The sequence below is a fragment of the Astyanax mexicanus genome, chromosome 21 (genome assembly GCF_023375975.1).
Source record: "Astyanax mexicanus isolate ESR-SI-001 chromosome 21, AstMex3_surface, whole genome shotgun sequence".
Classification (NCBI taxonomy): Eukaryota; Metazoa; Chordata; class Actinopteri; order Characiformes; family Acestrorhamphidae; genus Astyanax; species Astyanax mexicanus.
Window position 1 is genome coordinate 1,284,379 of NC_064428.1, and position 18,750 is coordinate 1,303,128.

General features: G+C 38.3%; 1 long non-coding RNA gene across 1 annotated transcript; it reads left to right on the forward strand.

The window, feature by feature from the left end:
- Positions 1-4,890: 4,890 nt before the first annotated feature.
- LOC125785928 (uncharacterized) lies at positions 4,891-5,772 on the forward strand. Its single transcript, XR_007428211.1, has 3 exons — positions 4,891-4,936; positions 5,062-5,118; positions 5,222-5,772. It is a non-coding gene; the product is annotated as an uncharacterized LOC125785928 (long non-coding RNA).
- Positions 5,773-18,750: the final 12,978 nt, after the last annotated feature.

Genomic DNA, 18,750 nt, shown 5'->3' on the forward strand with positions numbered 1-18,750 from the left:
TAATCCAATCACTAAATGGCTGGAGAGAACTTTCGGACAATGGAAGGGTGTATTTGTATCTATGGCTTCGGCGATTGCTGTATTTGCTGCTATTTTAGTTACATGCGGATGCTGCTGTGTGCCGTGTATCAGATCCCTGATAGAAAGAACAATAACACGAATGATGGAGGGCAAAGACGATAAACCGCCATATATGCTACCTATACTGGAGTGTGAGGAAGAGCAGGAGGAAATGCTGTAAACCAACCAGTCTTGGGGATGACTTTTGGGCAATGATGTCACTTCCTCCATTGACAGAGTAATATTGGCCGCCTGGGGCAGAAGGGGCTGTGAGAGAATTTTTCCTGTCAAAAATTGGTTGGTAGGCTGCCGGACAGGTTTTCGCTCCCACTTGTTAGTTAAATGTTCACTCACATGTTTATCAAGTGTTGAACATATGTAAATACATGTTTGGAGGAATTACGATGTGTTGACGTATCTGGTTGATACGTCAAAAGGGAGAATTGAAAAGATACTGTTTATTTTACCTTGAGTGTATTGACAAATATCATCACGATGTTCCATTCTGGAAGAACACAGTCAAGGTCAGACACTAGTGGTCCGGTCAGACACGTGAAACTTGAGTACTAACACGTGAAATTATGCATAATAACACGAGCTAATCGTTAGCAACGCCTCATCAGCAGGTTTCACGTCATTTTGGGGTATAAAACATGGAGTCAGATCAGAGGGGGGTCAGAACTTATGCTGGGACGGCTGTAAACTGTCTTTCTGTGTGTATGGTTCTCCTGAGCTCAGAAATAAATACTTGGTTTGCTTTCAACTTCACTCCACCTGTTTGCGACTCTCTCTATCAAACGAACACGTAGGGGAGTTGTACCCCGGACGAGAGGTGGGTGTTAACCCATCTTTCATTTTCTTTTTTTACAACAGTGGTCAAAAAAAAGTTTTCATTTTAATTCAACATGATATTTTAATGCTTGGTCAGGAAGAGATCAACAGGGAACACATTTAACTGTGAATAATTGAATATGAATTGTGTTTAATGGTCTCAAAGCTTGTACTAATGTTTCATGTGTGTTCTACAATAAGTGTGTTCATTACATCACAATCTGATCACACTCATCAGCACTGACCTAGATCAAAGAACCACCACTATTTCGGTGGATGCAATTGGTGGAGCAAGAGGATGTCCAAAGCGCTGTTTCCAAAAAACACCTTGAGCACCTTTTAGAAATGGGTCTGGCCGTCCCAAATATATGTAAATTACTTGGGGTGTCGCAGAAGACGATTCGTCGGTGAGAGACTCTTACAGCCTAGTATCTGATGAGGAGCTGAACAGCCTGTACTAGCTGTCAAAAAAAAAAAATCACCACATTTAGCCAAATTTAAACTCCAGTCACTTTGTTTGATTAATTTTAATAAAATAATGTAACTGTTATAATTTTAAGGGCCTTTATGTTGAATTTACACATCATATTCTCCTGCTATTAAATGAGTGACACAAACCAGTGGTGTACTATCAGGACTAAGTGAAACTGATCTGTGATAACAGGTGGATTCATTTTAGTACCACTACAGCAGAATGACTTCATATTAAGAAGAAGATTTGGATATTGTCACAAATCACCCTTTATAAGTTGTGAGAGTGAAATAATTTGAATATTTAGTTCATTATTTAGTTTAGTATTGATTTTATAGTTTAAAAATAGTAGTAAAAATGTTGAAATGTGATCCAACGTAAAACTGTTAAAATAATAATTCCTGTAGAATAATATTACAACCCTGATGTTTAGTTCCTAAGGGCAGACTTTCCAGGGGGGACTAATTAAGGTACACACCTTTATACACACACACACACACCCCATTGACAGTATATATTAACTGGACCAAGCCATCCCGCTGATTTCAACGGAGCCAGGTGCGGCCAATCGTGTCACTTCCTGCTCGGCTTCTCGTGGGGCGTTAACCGGGAAAGTGAGAGATAGCGCAGGCGCCAGCATGACGCGAATCTTCCGCGTGCCGTGCAAACAACCGTACTGTTTATAGGAGCTGCACAGAACTATTCACTCCACAGTGAGAAAAGATCCATTCCGTCCCAGAATGGGGCTTTTATTAAATGAACAGCAGATAAAAACTAGAATTACTGATATATTACTGATACAATATTAGTCCACGGATTTACTGAGGAATATTCATAGTTTATCTATATAACAAGCATTTAGAAACTCAGTATAATAATAATAAATGTTTAATATAAATTACAGTTATATCTATACATTATAATTCTCATAGTCTATCTTATTTCTATTTACTACTATCTTACTATCTACACTGTATTATCACTGTTAGTAGTAGTATTATATTTGCATAATTAGAGGTTACTTTGACCCTGCTCTAATTCAGTCAGCTCTGTACTTTTAAATTAAGAGGAGCAACTTCTCCAAACATTACAGCACGGCTTTGGGTCGCGTTTCTTTCACGTCATCGTTAGCATAGTTGTATAAAAATGTTATTTTCTAAAGCCATGAACAGATTATTAATCTTATGGATCAAATGGCAGAAAATCCATTCATTATATATATATATATATATCAGCTTTTATTACATATTTCCTGTTTGGCTTGCCATAATATATATATATATATATATATACACACACACACACACATATATATAGTCACAGGGTAACATAGTAAGATCGTCACGGGGTGTTTGTGTGTGGGGGGTTATGTTAATCCGGGCCAGCAGGGCATTATGGGGGTGTGTTTTGGGAGTATTAGGGGGATCTACCATCACTGTGCAGTTTAGCCACCTGAGGGGTTTTTGGCTGTGTTTAATAGATCGGGTTTTACTCTTCAAGCACTTTTAAGAGCTGTAAGCGAGCAGTATCCTGTTAATAAAGAGCTTCTAGCTAAGAGCATGCTTCCTGCTTCTTCATCTCCCTGCCGGTCCCGAACCCTAGGAGTGAAAAACTACAGGTACATTTTTGATCAGTAATGAAGGCAAATGTGTCTAGTCTAGGATCTCAGAAATAAAATCTGAGATAAATACTTTGTAAAATTTAGCAGAATAAAGGTAGTTGCAGAAAAATGTTGAATAAATATGAGCATCAAACTATAAAAAAGTTCAAGTGTTGTAAAAGACATACTGTATTTATTAGGGATGTAACGGTTCTCTGTATTCACCTGGAAGAACCGCGATATCTGGGTGCAGCATTAACAGAGCGAATGAACGCTCTCAGTAATGCACAGCCCCTGTAAGAGCATTGTAAGTGTTGCTGTTAATTCTGCTTGGCTGGAAAGCACAGGATTCACTCCAGCTGAGGTGGCTCTTGGTAGGAAATTGAAAGGGCCAATGGAGCGGTTAGTTCATTAGGCAGTCAACCCAGAACACGATGCTTATGGTACACTGGCTAGACATGAAAATCTCATTCAACAGGTACGTGAGAATGTAAAGAGGGCACAGTGTAAACAAGCACGTTACTATAACCTAAAACGAAAACATGATAGCTTTAAAGAGGATGATGTAGTATGGATCAGAGTTCATCCATTGTCAAAAGCTGAATAACATTTTTGTGCCAAGTTGGAAGGGACCTGCAAAAGTTATAAAGCGTCTTGGCAATGTGAATTACAAAGTTACTATGGTTGATGATCCCGAACTGTCTGATAATTTCCATGTAGTGAACTTAAAAAAATTCTATGGGGACATTCCTTTGTCTGAAGAGGGGAGTGTGTGACCATATCCCATGGTCACATTCATTTTTAAAAGATTTTTTTGTTGTTGTTGTTGTAATGGCATTTGTTCAACATCAGGGGGCTACGTTGAGCCCAAGCTCTGGTGATCACCCTATGGGAGAAGAAGTGGCCATTGTTACAGACAGGTACAGGTGTTACAAACCGTTTGCTGCTCACATGCTGTTTGAGCTTTTGGGAAACCTGAGTGTTTTAACCCCATTGTAAGTAAATCAGAGACTAAATTCAAACATTATATCAGCTCTGACTGAGAATTGATTGTATATTAAGTTGTAAATATTTGTGTGGAAATACATATTTAGTGCATAAGTCATAATTTGTGAGGTTTAATTCATGCAACATAGGCTGATGATTAGAATCCCCTCAGAGTATGTGATTGACCTTTTTTTGTGTAAAAAGAGGTTTGTTACAAAGTTACATCACTCAATATATTTAAATGAAATATTGGTCAAACGTAAACCTGTGCCTGGCAGGACTAAATTGGTTGAAATATATAACATTATAAATTGTGGTTCTTCATGTATTTGTTTAAAGTTTACATTTTAAACATTTTGGTCTGCCTAATTATGGCTGCAAGTGTACAGAAAGTGCTTTAAAGAAAAACAGAAAATAAAATCTTGGTAGCACTTTACAATAAGGGTACATTAACAGCACTTACAACAGAATGTCTTAAATAATTATTATTTGATGAACTGTCCTCCAGGGATAATGCGACTTGACAGTCAGATAAACACATTTTTCTTCACCCAGGACTCTAAAGGCTCATGTGTCTGTCTGTCCACAGGTTTAGTGAAACTGTAAAGAAACACAGCCCAGCATTAACCTTGTTGTAAGCCTTTTAAATATTTACCCACAAAAAAAGAAAAAAACCTACACTGCAAGTTATCTTGAATTACATAGATTAGCATTTAAAGGAAACATAATATGAATTAGCATTTAAATCAAGCTAGCATCAGTTTAGCTGAAATTCTTATTAATTTCTAAAATATAAAAATACTAGTGTATACTGGTGCGGATATATGACATTACCTGATTTTTTTTCAAACAAATTTCACAATATTTATTACTGTTGTAAGTACTGTTATTTGTAAAGTGCTACTAAATCACATTAACACGGCCCTCTCTTCCTTTGCAGAGCACGGATCTCTCGGCCGCAAAAATAACAGCTGATGATGATGCTGGTAAGATAGTCCAGATGCTCTAAAATACTTCTTTTCTAACTGAACACTGTAGCTTAACTCATTATTATATTATTAACTTATTGTATTATACACATGCAGTGAATGTTGTGTGTACATTTAATCAGATTCTTGGATCTCACCGAGAGCCTGGTTTGGACCTTGAGAGCAACTATAATGAAACGGTAAGTTTTTAAGGACCAATATGATGATAATATGTTAAACACTAAAAATACTATATATTTTAATATTAACAGGTAAAAAATATTTTTCTGTATATATTTACAGATCAAGATACAGCGTCAAGGAGAATGGCAACCACAGCACTTTCACAACAACAGAAGGGAGTTTTTCCTTGCCACCGCGCTCATTGGAAAGTGATCTGCAGTTTAAAAACTGCCCATTTTTGTTGAGCTGGTCATGGCTGGCTGTGTTAATTTTTTCTATTCACTCAGCTCAGTATCTCTGCGTAGACTGTGTAATGTCATACAAAAAGATAATAATAATAAGAAAAAGATGAAACAACAATATTACTTTTATTAAAGAGTTGTACGTCCTGAGTCAGAATATATTGATAAAGTTCCAGCGCAAAACTGTATTACCCAGCAACACTAGCTTTAGTGCAGTCAAACCTCTGAAATCCACTGATTCTTCTATTCGCCTAGTATATAACATGCTGTCAGTGGCTGATTTTCATAATGCTTCTTTAATTTAACACGTTATTAGACATATCTGTATATGTTTAACAAAATATTTAAAATACTGATAACATTTACAATAAATATACATCAATTAACCATGCTTACAACAGTTACAAACATTGTAAAATAGTGTATGAATACGCCTCAACTAGTTATTAAATGACAAATGTTTAAAAATTTTATCTATCATTAAAATTCCTTAAACTATAGACTCAGATCATAATTAATTAACAGGATGTACTACATTTTTACTTCATAATGCCACATATTTCCCAACCCAAATGTTAGTTTCTTCTATTCTCTTTCTTCTCAGTTTTTTTACATTCTTGAAGTAAATAATGCTGGTTGTTAAGTTGTGTATTTTTTTAAACAATGTCAACTTGCTCAAAGTGTGAGCTTATTGTCACATTCACGTCTTTATTGCATTGAATAAAATTAATATTTATAACAATAATAATAATAATTATTATTATAATTATTATCATTATTTTATTTTTAACAGTGTTTTATTAAACAGAATGGGCATAGATACTTTCATTTGCTAACATGTTTTGTTCTGTGTATTAACAATATGGATTTTTTTGTTAAATTAGCAAGCCAATCGAGGGTATTTAAAACTAACCTGTGTGGCAGAGTGAAATTCCACTTCTTTTCTGTCTTATCTAACCTTCTTCTCGGTAAAATCACTTCAAAAACTTTTTTTTAAATTTAATATTTTAGAGGCAGACTTTTATTTTGACGGGAAAGTCACATGTCTTTCCAGCAACTGTTGCTCATTTCACAGAGCTCCCTGTAAGATAGCAGCCTCGGGCTGTGTCCGAAATGGCTCCCTACTCCCTCATTAGTGTAACGCTAGGTAGGGAGATACTAATAAGTTCACTAAGTAGTGGTGAAACAGGAGTGAATTCGGACACTGAGGCTGTATTCGGAATGGCATACTACTATACTACTATACTGCGTACTGCACTAGTATGTACTGCATACTACACGCTGCCCAGTATGTAGTATTCGGTACTGTAACACTTTTGATTGTAGTACCCTACACGGTCCTGCTGTGACACACCAGTCAGTGCTCTGTAGTGCTCTGAATTCCTCAGAGTGAGTTGTAAACAGAAAGAACATGAAAAATGTCCTACCTTTTCATTATTAAAACTAATGAGATCTGCATACTGTCCAGAACAGCAATTTCTGCTTTTATTTTAGAGTTTAGCAGTTAACCCAATTCTAACAACCAATTAGCAGCAGCCCCCACAACCCAAGTATGTTCCAGTTATTTAAATATAATTTTCTATTTATTTTAGTAGATTACTATTTTCATCTATGTAAATACCAACAAGAAAAAAACATTTAAACAAACTCTCATTCATATTTACACAATCTCAACAATAAAAGAAATGAGACACGTTGCACAAGTGAAACAATTTTATTAATTTGTATTAAAATCATTCCCTTATTTAAAAGAAAAATATGCATTAAAAATGAAGGAATTATTTATTAAAGTAACAGACTAATTTATTTAAACTGAGGGAATCATTTATTAAAATAACAGAATACTTTATTGGAATTATTTATTAAATAAATAAGAACCGATTTATTAAAACGGAGGAAATTATTTATTAAACAGAATAATTTATTAAAACTGAGGGAATTATTTACTACATCAAGGCAGCACACAGCGGAGAGCGGCGGAGAGCGCTCGGCCGAGGCAGCGGAGGGTCTCGACAGCGGTGAGCCGATACTTTCCAAAATAATTCCCTTAATTTAAAAATATATATATTTCCATAATTCTCTCGCACTCGCCTCCATCTTGTTTTTTTCTGAAGCGAGCTGGAGAAGCCAGTTGCAATGCATGTTGGGATGCAGTACACCACGAAGACAGCTCCCCATGCACACTGCGGAATCGGAGCGGAGTAGTACACCATCCGGGTACCTGTAGTGCACTACAGATCCTCAGTTTGGTCGCATACTGTGTACTGCATACTGGCTTTAGGCAGATTTAGTACGCGAGTAGTATGTAGTATGCCATTCCGAATACAGCCTAACTCGTCATTATCATGCGCCAGCACCGGTCACATAAACACACACAGGTGAGAGAGGGGGTTGAGCCGTGTTTAAAACTCCACAACACACTGAACTGAGCTCTGAATTACAGTTAGTGAAGCTCTGAGCTGATCATGAAGTTATTTATCTGCTTGTTATATTTACGCTGTTTAAAAGATGATCCTCACATTACTGAACTACATGAAGAAAACCTTAAAAATAGCAGCGTACCCCGGCTCGCACTGTTGCCAGATTGGGTGGTTTCATGCCAGATGTCGAGTTGTGTCTGAAATTGTTTGGAGGAAACGCTGTGATTTGACAGGTGAACAAAACTACCAAGTGTAAAGAGTTTGGAAATTTAACCCTGCAGAGACCGAGCTTTTAGTGCTGCTGATGGAAAGGGTACTCATCAGTGTTATAGTTAGCTATCTAACCCTGCAGAGACCGAGCTTTTAGTCCTGCTGAAACTGGAAATTTGAAGCTGTGTTTATGTTCGTTATTATATGTGAGTAAGTTATTTCTTTCTTTCATTGCTTGTAAGGTTGTTTTTATGTAGTTTTTACGTTTTTGTTTCGTGTGTCCAATGATACAAGGCACAAAACATATAGTACAAATATGCAGATAAACTCATTTAAATAGCATTTTTTGTAATCAGTGATATTTAAGATATTTATGGTATTTTAGTTAAGATCATGTTGGAATAAACCCTGTAATATTGTTAATATGACGAACATCAGCTGTTTGGGTGGTTTTCTCAGTAATTTTGAGGATTTGGAAAAAACACTTTCACCCTGTGAATTGGTTTTATCTGAATCCCACTGTAACAATCTGGCAACCCTGGCAGCTCGCTGTACGCTCCGTTTCTTCCATTGACAGTATATATCATAGACTGTATATAGCAGGACATCGTCTCTCAAAAGTGAAGCCACCACAGGTCGGGCGCCCCCTGCTGTTCGGTTTCAGAAAGCTGTGTAACCCCACCCATCCCCATAGGTTTCAATGACAAAACAGAACAACTTTCAATCACGTTTTTTCCCAATATACTGTAATTCTACCTCCTTTATTTAAATGTAAAGGCCCTGTCCCACTGCGATTGCGTCTAAATATCCACTAAAGTACGTCCAAATTTCAGTGGATGCAGTTTAGTGGATATTTAGTGGATATTTAGACGCAATCTGGACGTAGTTTAGTGGATATTTGGACGGCACCGTCCAAGTGGACGTAGTTTAGACGTTGCCGTCCACTTTAGACGCAAAAGTGGTTTTGGTACCTCCCAAAATTTTCGGAATAGACGGCGACTAATATGGACGTATTTTAGTGGATATTTGGACGGCACGTACAGGTGGACGTCGACGTCCATAAAAATATTTTTTGCCGCCCCCTCCTCCTCCCGGTCTGGTCCAGCACATGGAGGAGTATGTTCTGCTGCTGCACCATCACTGCAAGGAATCTGTGGTCCATGGCTGTGTAGAAGAGAATAGATGTGCTCTCTCTTGTAGCTCAAGAAGAAATGATGATTCACTAGAAAAAACAACCATATATAATTGGACTTCGACGTCCAAAAAGTGGAAGTCGGCGTCCAACTTTAATTTAGACGGAATATGGACGTAATTTGGACGCACTGCTACTAACTAGTAAATATGGAGCCATTTCGGTCACAGCCTCGGCCACATGTATGGAGGAGGGACTGAGGACGTGCTGCTGTCCTCTTTATCTCAGCATGTCTCTCTACAACCATGCAACAACCAATCAGAATTTTTTCTGAATTTCCCAGGAGCGATTCAGCGCTCTGATAGAAGACTGGAGATTTGAGGGATAATTAAACAAACCTTTCTCAGCTGTGTGATCAGTGACTGTGACACGGAGAGAAGTGCATTTAAAGAGGCGCCTCAGCTCATAAATCTGCTGTTTGGGACTAGTTTGGTTTCAGCGTTGAGTTTAATAATCAGGGTATAAAGCACAGTGTGATATCAGTTTGGTATGTTCCTTAAAATATGTGACTGGCTGACAATTTACATTCATGTTTACATTTCATATTACTGAACTTTATTTAAATTTACCTGTTTTGATTAATAGTAAGAATAAGTGTTTTAATAATAATATGTTGTAAGTTATAGCTAATCTGTGCTTTTCTTCTGTTTAATATTGGCTCTGCAAGTGTGATTAGGAGCACCTTGTTGATTTGAAATAGAAAGGGCTAAAAATGCATGTTGGAGCTAGATAATATTGATATATATTGAAACCGAACTGTGGAAACACCGTTGCATCCCTAATATTTACAGTGTCTGTTACTGACAGATGTTCATTACAGGTAGCTGACACTTTAATTTCTGTTATTCAGTCATTAATTTGCTCCTCAGCTAAAATTCAACTGAACATATGGAAATACTCTTATTAAAAAGGATAAATGCCATTACATTTGATAAATTAATTTTATTAAGCACATAATTTACAAATGTTTTTTATTTATTTTATATTTAGATTTACTTATTTTTAAAGAGAAGTACAGGCACCTATTAAACCTGCTGAAAATGAAAAATAAGACATGAGGCTCCTTTAACGTCGCGGAGCGACAGCTTCTGCAGACAAGAGTCACTCAGATCTCCCTGCAGAGATCAGCGTTTTAATGCTGATAATGCTGAGTGTTTAACTCGGCTGTGTATATATAACTTGTATTAACAGCAGGAACTCAAAACTCAATAAAAAAAAGATGTAGCGAAATTATAACAATTAAATAAGTGAATCTATTAAACCCAAAAGTCTGTGTAAAATTCCCTACAGCACTTTCCCATCAGTTTCTCACTGTAACTCATGAAGTCTCTCAGTACATCCTGAGAGCATCTCTACAGGACAGTGTGAGTGAATGTGTTTTTTTATCTCATTTATAGAACGTAGCTACAGTAGGTGTGCTGGAAATAAAACTAGCTGTATTTTTACGTCTACAGCTCTGTTCAAACTATAACTTAACCATTCAAATGTTTTATGACTTGATTTCTAGACCAAACTTTATATGTAAAATATTTATAGTCACACACCTATAATAAAAATATACATTAAATCATATATAAACAAATATATTTCACGTTCAAACATTAACAATATTAAACAACTGGTTCATTAATGTTTTGTATAAGTTTATAGTTAATAATTAAAGGGAACTGATGAAAAAGCATTTACGCGCCGAGTGGTCCAGCGGTCTAAAGTGCTGCCACTATGAGCAGGAGGTTGCAGGGTCAAATCCCGCTCATGCAGCTTTACCATCAAGCTGCCGGCGCTCAGAGGGAGCACAATTGGCCCTGCTCCCTCCGGGTGGGTACAGTACAGTAGATGGCGCTCTCTCCTCACATCACTCCTAGGGTGATGTCTGCAGCACAGGGCGTCTGTGAGCTGATGTATCAGAACCGAGTCACTGCGCTTTCCTCCGAGCGCGCTGGCTGCTCGGCAATGCTGCATCAGCAGCAGCTCGAAAAGAAGCGGTGGCTGGCTTCACATGTATCAGAGGAGGCGTGTGCTGGTCTTCACCCTCCTGGTGTGTTGGAGCATCACTAGTGATAGGGGGAGTCCTAACGAGTGGGTTGGGTAATTGGCCATGTAAATTGGGGAGTAAAACGGAAAAATTTGAGAAAGAAAAAAAAAAGCATTTACATTTACACCCTTTACGTTTAAGTCGACTAAAACTAGACTGCTATTTTCGTCACAAGACTATGATTAAAACTAAATTAAAATTTGCTGTCAAAATTAACACTAATCCTAACTAACTAGGTTACCTAACTAGCTAACTAACTGACTAGGTTAACTAACTAATTAGGTACTATTTAGCCCACTGACTAACTAACTAGGTTACCTAACTAACAAAAACTAACTAGCTAACTAACTGACAAACAAACTAACTAGCTAGGGCTCTCGAACAGCATCTTTTAAATAATAATTAAGTTTGCTGCACTTATATTCTAAATTAGTTTTAAATAATTCTTAAAAAACAAGCAATGTCAACTTCAATTAATGTAAGGAAAAAAAATTCCTAACCCAGCTGATTATGCTTTGTGAATTTAAGTAGCACTTGATTTTTTGAGTTTGTTTCAAATTTCTGTGAATTAAAAAAAATTATAATGTTGACTTATTTTTTCTCTACATCACCTCAACAACCCGGACCATTCCCATCTGAGGCACCGAGCGAGATCTCCAGGAGTGTCTCATCTCTGACGGCACAGTAGAAATAACAGCAGCTTTGGGAGCACCGCGTCAACATCGTCCAGGTGCTCTCCAGCTACCGCTTCACTGATCTCTCCACCAGGGTCTTCAAGGGGAAAGTGCAGCTGACCACAACCTTCTCAACAGCTGTAGAGAAAATCCAGGACCTGCGCGTTTCTGACACGGACGTTAGCACCCCGGAGCCAGCGGTGAACTCTGCTACCGGTTCAGTGTTCGATCTGGAACTCCGGGCGATCATGAAGTTAGTGATGGGCCTGATGTCACTGAAACCCAAACAAGACGAAATCCTGTGTTGGTGCGCGTATCACGTGACCGATACAATTCCTGTATCGTTTGATTGTGAACGTGCCAAATTGTATTTATAAGGGAGACAATATGTCGACACGTTTGTGGGTTTTGTTGGATGGAGATCAAGTACCATGGATCAACAAAGGAAGAGGAAGTTTTCTCCCGTGTGGGATCATTTAGATCTAATCACAGAGAATAAGGTAAATGATTATTCTGTTCTTGTTTCCAGTATTTATAATTTGTCTTTCGGCTTGTTCCAATTTCTTTTTAGAACACCTGTTTTAGCTTCACTTCACTGGCTGCCTGTGTCTTTCAGGATTGATGTAAAAATTCTTTTACTGGTTTATAAATCTCTTAATGGGTTAAAACCTACATACATCTCTGACAGAATATGTTCCAAATCGTTTATTAAGATCATCAGGAGCTGCTCTATTAAACATTAAACAACAGCGATTGATGAGGCTGTAGTGAATATGATCATTACAGACTGTCAGCCGCTTAGCCTTGTGAAAGACGTGGGGTTCCGAGACCTGCTTCAACTCCTTGAGCCCTCATATGTTCTGCCATGCAGAAAGGTAAGTGAAACAATCTGATGAATAGTGTTATACATGTTAACAAAATATAGGAATGTTCTGCGCTTTCACTCATTAATCTGCTCCACTTGTGTTATTAATTTTAGGCTATCAAGACCATGATTAGCCAGAGGTATGAGCAGAAAAAGGAGCAAGTTAAAAAAGAACAGCAGGGGGCAGTTGCAGTTAGCCTAACAGCTGACATGTGGACATCTATCAACATGGAGGCTTACCTGGCTGTGACCTGTCATTATGTCGACAGTGAGGACCATACACTGTGTACATCAATGCTGGGAGTGCAACACTTTCCTCAACAGCACACTGCTGAAAATATGGCCCAAGTAACAAAAAACTTAATGGAGGAGTGGGCCACAGCAGAGAAAGTGACATGTCTGCTTACAGATGCAGCTGCAAACATGATTGCATGTGTCAGAAAGCTCCAAATCAGACACACGTTCATTACATTTAACAGTTCGAAAAGCATGTGACCAAATTGAGACATTCACTAATACCCGACATAAAACAAGGCAGATCGTAACATAGTTTAGAGCCAGTACTACAGTCAAAGAGAAGCTGCCACGAGTCCAGCTACAGATGGGAGGACCAGTGAAGAACTACTAGATGGAACAGCACTTATTTAATGCTGGAACGCATTGTGAACAGAAGGAGTCGGTGCTGGTATCTCAGGCCTCTTTAAAAAGTGATATACCCCCGCTAACTACAGATGATTACAAAATCATAGAGGAGACACTCTGTGTGCTTGCTCCATTTAATCAAGAGTATCTGGATCAAAAGTAATTCCAATGATTAAAATGTTGCCCCACTCACTTCAACGCAATGCGTTCCCAGAGGACCCAATCTCAGAGTCTGACCAACACATGCCTGTAAAATCTGTGCCTAAGGACCCCGCCTGCACAGAATCTCAGCTGAGCGTGTCAGCCCTAAAGGACTGTACGTTTTTCTATTCATTGTTCCACTGGTTTTCTTGGTAAGTTAGCTTTCAATTGTTTGCTCTTACTGTATCTTTCTCATGTAATTCAGTGAGTGTTTTGATTGCCACAAATCCTACTAAATCCTAAATCCTACTGACTTTTTATGTTTGATGTGATTTTGTTTAATAAACGTTTTGAAATTCCTTCTGTCTTGACATTTGGTTGGCTATACTCTACAGATTATTATAAACTGAAACAAGATCATGAACAAAAACTGTTTTTCAAACTTTTCTTCCCCACACAACTTTCAGCATTTTTATCCATGGTCTCCTAATATAACAAAATATAATATATATATAAAAGCTTAGTGCCATTTTAAAACCTTTAAAAAAAAAACTTTAAGAAAGTGGTTTGTTCTTATGCGTGGAGAGTGCACCCATATGTTTGGGTGGAAATCATTAGTTATTGGTGGGAGAAGTGAGCACTAAATGTAAATTACTTTTTAGTACTTTTAAGTCAAGTTAGATTTATTTCTAAATTTATTTCTACAATAGGATATAAGATAAGTCAATAAAAGGAGCATCAGCAAACAAGATTCAGATTAACGCCGGACATACAGATACAGTTGTGGTCAAAAGTTTACATACACTTGTAAAAAAACATAATGTTATGGCTGTCTTGAGTTTTCAATAAGTTCTACAACTCTTATTTTTCTGTGATAGAGTGATCGGAACACATACATGTTTGTCACAAAAAACAGTCATAAAATTTGGTTCTTTCATAAATTTATTATGGGTCTGCTGAAAATGTCACCAAATCTGCTGGGTCAAAAATATACATACAGCAACAAAATTTGTCAATTTTGGTGATGTAGCGAGTTGTGTCAATCAAATTAGCTTCATGTCATGGCCTCTTCACTTCTTGTAAGTGATTCTGATTGACTACAGCTGTTGACTTCTCATGAGCCCATTTAAATAGGGCTCATTTGACCCAGTGATTAGACTCAGCTGCAAAAGCTACAATGGGAAAGTCAAAGGAACTCAGTGTGGATCTGAAAAAGCGAATTATTGACTTGAACAAGGGAAGTCACTTGGAGCCATTTCAAAGCAGCTACAGGTCCCAAGAGCAACTGTGCAGACAATTATACGCAAGTATAAAGTGCATGGAACAGTTGTGTCACTGCCACGATCAGGAAGAAAACGCAAGCTATCACATGCTGCCGAGAGGAGATTGGTCAGGATGGTCAAGAGTCAACCAAGAATCACCAAGAAGCAGGTCTGCAAGGATTTGGAAGCTGATGGAACACAGGTGTCAGTCTCCACAGTCAAGCGTGTTTTACATCGCCATGGACTGAGAGGCTGCCGTGCAAGAAAGAAGCCCTTGCTCCAGAAAAGGCACCTTAAGACTCGGCTGAAGTTTGCTGCTGATCACATGGACAAAGATAAAACCTTCTGGAGGAAAGTTCTCTGGTCAGACGAAACAAAAATTGAGCTGTTTGGCCACAACACCCAGCAATATGTTTGGAGGAGAAAAGGTGAGGCCTTTAATCCCAGGAACACCATGCCTACTGTCAAGCATGGTGGTGGTAGTATTATGCTCTGGGGATGTTTTGCTGCCAGTGGAACTGGTTCTTTGCAGAAAGTAAATGGGATAATGAAGAAGGAGGATTACCTCCAAATTCTGCAGGAAAACTTAAAACCATCAGCCCGAAGGTTGGGTCTTGGGCGCAGTTGGGTGTTCCAACAAGACAATGACCCAAAACACACATCAAAAGTGGTAAAGGAATGGCTAAACCAGGCTAGAATTAAGGTTTTAGAATGGCCTTCCCAAAGTCCTGACTTAAACCCCATTGAGAACATGTGGACAGTGCTAAAGAAACGGGTTCATGCAAGAAAACCATCACATTTAGCTGAACTGCACCAATTCTGTCAAGAAGAGTGGTCAAACATTCGACCTGAAGCTTGCCAGGAGCTTGTGGATGGCTACCAAAAGCGCCTAGTTGCCGTGAAAATGGCCAAGGGACATGTAACCAAATACTAATGTTGCTGTATGTATATTGACCCAGCAGATTTGGTGACATTTTCAGCAGACCCATAATAAATTTATGAAAGAACCAAATTTTATGACTGTTTTTTGTGACAAACATGTATGTGTTCCGATCACTCTATCACAGAAAAATAAGAGTTGTAGAACTTATTGAAAACTCAAGACAGCCATAACATTATGTTTTTTTACAAGTGTATGTAAACTTTTGACCACAACTGTAAGTAATTTAAACTGACTACATACATTGAAAGGCCTGAGTTTACAAAGATTCACATCTTTCCCAAATCAAGTTAAGCAGATAAAACATGAAATATATTAGAATCATACCATCTGCAGTCTAATAAAAGTCATAGGAAAAGGAAAAAACATTGTTTTGATGTAATGGTATTTTACATATTGTCCCAACCGTGTCTGATTTGGGGTTGTAATTTTCATTTTTTTCAGCACACTTGCAAATAGATAAATGTATGTTTTTGTTATGTAATTTTTTTATCATGTAGAGAATTCCAGCATCCTTGAGCCAGCAGTACTGAAAAATACAATATATTTATTCTAATACAGAATAACCTTTTTTTACTCACTGTCTGCAACAAATGGTCATGCTTCTTTTTTTTAAACCCATGCTGCTGTTTTGCTGTTAAGCAGCACAGGGTCAAAGCAATTAACTCAAAAACAAAACACTTGAGTTTTTCAGTGTTTGGCGTACTGTGTGCACTTCTGCACTGCTCAGTGTGCAGAAGTTAGGATACATGACGAAATCTCTCTGAAGGGAGATAAAGTCTATCACAGCAATGAAGAGCTGAAAAGAAGACCAATAAGAGAAAGAAACAGGAGAGATAATTACTTCTAAGCTACATAGAGCCCTGTACCTGTATTCTTTAAACATGCTTTAAGGAATCTGGGGTGAATCTGGTATCTGGACACTGTGTATTCAGATGCTACAGGGAATATTATTAAAAAACCAAAAGTAGAGAAGCTCCGTTTTATGGTTATGAGCTGATTGTGAGAAATCCTTTAACATACGTTACCTGTGAGCACAACACAGCTTCAGTTCTTTTATACTGAGTTCATCACAGTGTTCAGATCCAAATACACCGGTACACCGGGGATGATCATATGTGATGGATCAGTTTTCCTCATGCAATCAATTTCCATTACAATCTGCAAAATGAGCTGGTTTTATCTACTTTTACATCGTCACAGCGGAGACCACTTTTACCCACATTAACATTCCAATCCTGCATCACTGCCTCAGTCACATAATGAAAAAACAGTTCATTGGATATTTTTCTCATAGTGCTCTCAAACAAAGCAAAAAACAAAAGTAGGTTCCGGAACCAAGAACGTTCTTTCCAAGCGGCAACCAAAGAATACCAGATTCCTCAGCGTGAACTGTGAACCTGTCTAAGAATGCACAGTGTTCTTCTGAGGAAACAGTATTTACTCTGGATTTGTTTTTTTTCTAAGGAGGAAGCAGAAACTCTACGGGGAACTAGAGGAGGATTTAGAGCAAGTGATAAACAAGCCGGGCGGGGGAGTGGAGCCGGGCGGGGGAGTGGAGCCGGGCGGGGGAGTGGAGCCGGGCGGGGGAGTGGAGCCGGGCGGGGGAGTGGAGCTGGGCGGGCGAGTGGAGCCGGGCGGGGGAGTGTACCGGCGTTTTATGACGTGCTGGACAGTGTGCTGGGCAGTAGGTCAGATAACCAGATGACTGGGGCGCTGAATTCGGCCACAGCAGCGACCAGTGCAGCCCTGGCTCTCCGACTCCGTCCAGATCAGCCAATAGTGCCGCTGATACGTTTACTGATGTGACGTTTTGACGCTTCCGCTAAAACTGGAGGAAAAACACAGCGGTTCTTATAAGCCTGAACGAAACTGGTTCAAGAACCAGAGTTTTTTTTGGTGGAAAAGCGCTATGAGAGAGCTGGGTGAAATGGTTTTCAGTGCTTCTTGTACTGTTCTCCAGTACTTAAAGTTATTTTAAATGTGGAAAATCAACCAGAAAGAAAAACACAATATTTCAGAGAATAACACATTATTTCAGGGTAAATGTATAAAATCACAGGACTTTTGTAGGTCAGAAGTAGCTGAGAGAGCTGAGAGTTATGAATGAGAAAGAATGAGCTTAAGTGTACTTTTACTCTACAATTTTGATGCGTACGTTATTTAATGAAAAATGGACATGGGGTCATGTTTCATCAGTGGCACTAAATTAAATATAAGTATTAAAGCACTTTTAGTACTAAATGTTAGTACTAAACAAGTACAAACCATACATTTTATAATATATATTTTTTAACAAACTGTAGGCTTTGGTTCAAATTTATGGCATTTCTTTTAGTTTTATTTTCTATTTATATATGTAGCCCTCTTTTACCACAGAGGGGGTGGTGTTTTTTATTCTGAGTCCCTGGGTGTGGTTCTCACCTGTTAAGCTCCAATGGCTAATAGTTAGCTTAACCTTACCCGTTCTAACTTTGCTATTCGTACCAACCCTATACACAGGAGAGTGGACCCAGAAACAGTTTTAGAAACAGAAATTATTTTAAAAAATTATAAAACTCAACCCGTGTTAAATCTTTATTCCTGAAGATATCTGCACAAATCTAGTGTTGTTGTAAAGACTAAGATTAGTTATTTCCAAATATGTAAGATACATCCCTGGGGAATGCTCACAGGCTGAGAATTTTAAAGCCAAATCAGCCCATTTTGGGCAGGTTCCAATTAAAATTGTTCCAGCTGAATGTTCTTTGAGTGGGCCTAAACATACAATGCCTCACAGGTTGCCCCTGATTTGCATCAATAATGGTGACCATCTCAGGTTCTCAATACAGGGCCAATTAGTCCTATTGTTGGCCTGAACGAGCCCATCGTGTCCATTTGCATAGGGTGTCACATACCTCACACCTTCAATATGTGGGGAGTGGCTTGCGTTTTTGTTGAAGCTGATTGGTTCAATTTAAGTACAGTAGTTGTGACACAATTTTGGGTATAAGTACAGGGAGCAGAACCAGTAGTAGCTCACTGTG